At 35.5% G+C, this 4,473-nt stretch overlaps 1 pseudogene; it reads left to right on the top strand.

Moving 5' to 3' along the window:
* The first annotated feature begins 2,148 nt into the window (after window positions 1-2,148).
* LOC126763820 (small nucleolar RNA U3) lies at window positions 2,149-2,318 on the top strand (annotated as a pseudogene).
* Window positions 2,319-4,473: the final 2,155 nt, after the last annotated feature.

Genomic DNA, 4,473 nt, shown 5'->3' with positions numbered 1-4,473 from the left:
GTTTTTTCAATATTTTGATTTGTAAATTATTTGAATCGTTCAATTGCGGTCGCTTGCTTTTTTATTCCGGCTATCCAAAGGAAAAATTATTGAAAATTATTCAGTGAAAACTTTATGTGTGTTTCAGACGAAGTGATCAATTACTGATTGAAATTTGTTACGAAGCCACGAAGAGGTCGCGCTAATATTTGTCGGCGTTCTTTTTGCCATCAAGAAGTACTCCCAAAATGCGATGACATACGTGCGGAATTATGGATCGCGGTCAATCAGCTAGCGATCGTAACGATATCACAGCACGACTTTTTAAACAATAGCTGCGATGTTTGACGGTCTTTATCTTGAAGCAACCTATGGTATATATGGTGCTGTTAGATGCTGAATGTATTCTGTTGCGTACGCACACATTCTTCTTGGATGCGGATGGTGATTACACCAGATCAAATTGATGAAATCATTTCAGCGGAAATTCCTGATTCAGAGATAGATCCAGAATTATACGAAGTGGTGAAAACCAATATGGTTCATGGACTTTGGGAACCTTACAATCCCACTTTGGTTTGTATGTATGTCTGACAATAAATGCACGAAACACTACTCATGTGCTTTTCTTTCGGAAACGGAAATGGGAAATGATGGATATTCACTGTATCGGCGTCGCTCACCAGACGACAATGGCAGAACATTTAGCATTTAGAGGCGTGAATATCGACGTTAACAACACATCGAAGTTGAAAACATATGGATCGTACCATATTCGTCACTTTTGTCTAATTCACATTCAAAACTCATGTCAATGTTGAATATTATAGATTGGTGAAATCGATCAAATACGTTTGCAAGTACGTCACCAAAGAAAGCAACATAGCGGTTATTGGCCTTGAACGATATGAGATCAGCAGTATCAAATGGGTCGATATGTAAACCGCAATAAAGCACTTTGTGTATGCCAGCAGTTGCGTTTGCTGGAACATGCTAATCACTGGAAACAGACGAAGGACAATGCAATAGTTACTTCGCATTTTACTGAAGTTCGCATAGTTTTCGCGAAGATCATTTCGACATATCAGCCTTCAAATTCGCGTTAATTATGGGATACGAAAAAATGACATTGCCGATGACATTTTGCATTGTATTCGCTAAGAATTGGAAATGGGCAAATTTCGGTTGATACTTCCAGTGGTTTGATATCAATTTCACATCCCTTTTGTCAATTCACTTCAACGGAAGATGAACTCATCACGAATGTTTATCCGCACATTGGCAAAATTATCGTAACTGCAATTGCTTGAGTGCACACGCAATTTTAGTTGCCAAAAATACCGACGTTAATGACTTAAACTGGAAGATTCAAAGTCAAATTTCGGGAGGTTTGCGCTCATATAAATCGATCGATCGTCTTGACAAGAAAGACGAAACTGTAAATTATCCAGTGGAATTTCCAAATTCTTTGGAGAGCCTTGGTATGCCCCAGCATCATTTGCGTCTCAAAGTTGGATCTGTCATTATTATGTTTCACAATCTTCATGCGCCGAAACTGTGTAATGGAACCCGACTAATTATGACGCAGTTATCGAATACAAGGGACAGCCATTTCATTTCAAACGTATTCAATTTCCAAGGAAAATTGACCAGATATATGTGGCGTGTTGACGAGTTGGAAACGAATCTTCTTTGTATATTTACGCACCAGAACAGAAATCCAAAAAATTATGTTTATTAAGCTGCGCTACATTAAAAAAATGTAGAAAAATCGAAAATAAATCATTTTCGACACAATGTAATTTCAACTTTTTTTCATTTCAAAGCATATAATTTCACGCAGGACAACGGCTAGTTTAAAATAAATTCTGTTGGGACTCGAACCTACGTGCTCGTCGTCACTTATGAAGCGCTTACCACCAACACCACCATTGACACTAGAATTGCGTTGTCCTAATTATGGTTTGGTTATGCATGAAAGAAATATACAATGAATCGCCGATTGTGACCTCTTTCCTTGCTGCTGCTGCTGCGCATATGTATGTTTGTATGCTTGTTCATTATTGAAGTTATACTCCTTTTTCTTTCCTTTGTCTTTCATTTCTGCGAATTCTCAACTATTTTATGTGCCCTTTTATTGAAATACCCTGCATTGGCCGTTGAAAAATTATGGCTATACTTTCCAGGATTATTTCTGTAGTTAGTCTTCATTTACATTTTTTGGAAATCGACCCGCGATGACGAGGTATATCGTTTTATCTGACAGCGTGAGGTTTAAGAAGTTCATTTTTGATTTTGTCTTGTGGCATATTAGACGGATAAAACGACTTCTGAGTGGTGATTTTAATGAATGAATTCCTTTTGGTTGAAATGCTCTGCGTTGGCCGTTGAAAAGTTAAGACTATACTTCTTCAAAGAAATTAATGACCTTTAGAAATATGCATATTTGCATTATTTCGTTGTCATTTCCATATTCGTAGCAATAGAATTTCTATGGCATAAGTAAAGTAATGACCGCCGATTGTCACCCCTTGCCGCTGTAGCAGCTTCGCCTACAAACATGCGTAAATATGTATGTATGTATACGTATGATCGTGAATACATATCGACGCAGATTTTTGCGAGAAGCACCAGAAAGTTGTGCAATTTATGATGTTTAGCTTTTGCCATCGTCACGAAAAGACGACTTGTTGGCAAAGGCATGCTCGGGGAGATAATAAATTATAATAAATTTATAAAATGTGAATTTAAGTTTTCTAGTTTTGTTTCATACAAAATGATATGCATTTCTTGGAATATCACTAAGAAGTATAACTTCATCCGCGCGTAGGGACTCCACACACCTTTTTTTCTTTAAAATACTTCTCTTCTTTAATCGATAGTTCGGTTGTCTTTTTCTTGAATTGAAATCTGATCGGTCTACAGTAACGAGTCGATGATGGTCGGGGGTTTTTCCAAATTATTTGATCATCTATTTGCGAAACTAGTTGGAGAGGTACGTATCATGTTACAAATAGGCTTCTATCGTTCAAATCACTGGATGAAAACTTTTGCTTATACTCGCTATGCCCCGTACTTCCGTCAAAGCCCCATTTTCCAATTAAAGTTAGATTGCTAACTGCATTCTCAGGAATAGTTTCAATTAAGTTGGTAAGTACTTTCAATTAAGTTGGTCTGAAGCTCTATTATACTAGATGCTGTACTGTTAAGTAAGCTCTGCAATTCAATACAAAAATATTGTCTGGGTATCTACTTTTTTTGAATTTTGTATTTTTTGATAGCTTGGAAACAAATCAAAGGAAATTTTGCTGTTCACAAAATTTCTTATCAGCAAATACTGGTGGTCTCCATTAAGAGTGAAATGGGATCTGCTGGCAGAATCTTTTGATTCTGATGTTCATTGCGTAGAGCAGAAACAGCGGACTCATCTATTTCACTCAGTTGAGCTATACGACGCACAGTGGCATTTCGGCGGAAAAAATAGGATTTTTCCACTTTCCAATTTCAAAACTTTAATGATTTTGTTTCGTAAAGAAATATTTGGATAAGAAAAATTCAACAAGGTTTTTTATAAAAAGTGAAACTTTATAGTTAAAAAAACTAACAGAAGTCGACGGAAAGTTATTCAATAAAATCAGATTAAAATTATTGTCGAAATAAAGATTTTTTTTTGTGTGTAAGTTTACATCTATGGCTTTTCTTTTATTTTTTAGTGAAAATATAGCACCTACTTGTTTATAAAAAAAAAATTTATTGAAATTGGCAAAGTAAACTAATTTTTATAATTTTTCAAAAATTATACTAAAAAATGAAATTTGATGGAAAAAAACTGTATGTGCTTTGCCTTGCTTAGCCCTCTTACTATCAAAAAATGAAAGTTGCGAGTCTGTACTTTCAATTAAAAAAAAAAAAAAAAAACAACCGCCAATTACCGTCCCTTTTAGTAAAATCGATTTTAATTTCCACAAATACTGATGTCTTCAACAGACTTCTTATAACTTCGGATCCTTACATAAGTAGCTTAAGGCGTCATTCGAACAAAATTTCCTTAGAACAAGACAAATATTATATATATAAAATATTACAAATAAAAACTAACACAATTTTTCGCCTGTTACATATTCAATTAAAACATTGCAAGTTATATTGGATTTTTATCAAGGTAAGGGTATAAATAACGTCACTTTGCGTTTAAGTTTAATTTTTTTTCATCAGGAGAACTCAATTAAGAAGTGTCCCGAATTTCAAGTCCCTACGTCCAAAAATAAAAATTTTGGCAATTGCAGTTATATGGGAGGCGGGTGTGGCAGTGGGCGGTTTTCCACGATTTTTTCAAAATTTCATAATTTAGTCCAGAGAAGTGTTTCTGCAAAGTTTCATTGTTGTACGACCACTCCTTCTATTTTTTTCCAAGAAATGTATGGAGCGGTGCCACTGTGCGACGTCGCTTAGTTCTCGTTGAAGAGTCAGCAAAATCCAGTTGAGGATGGCCAC

The sequence above is a fragment of the Bactrocera neohumeralis genome, chromosome 6 (genome assembly GCF_024586455.1).
Source record: "Bactrocera neohumeralis isolate Rockhampton chromosome 6, APGP_CSIRO_Bneo_wtdbg2-racon-allhic-juicebox.fasta_v2, whole genome shotgun sequence".
Taxonomy (NCBI): domain Eukaryota; kingdom Metazoa; phylum Arthropoda; class Insecta; order Diptera; family Tephritidae; genus Bactrocera; species Bactrocera neohumeralis.
The sequence above is the reverse complement of the archived record's forward strand: the minus strand, read 5'-3'. Positions and strand labels throughout refer to the sequence as shown.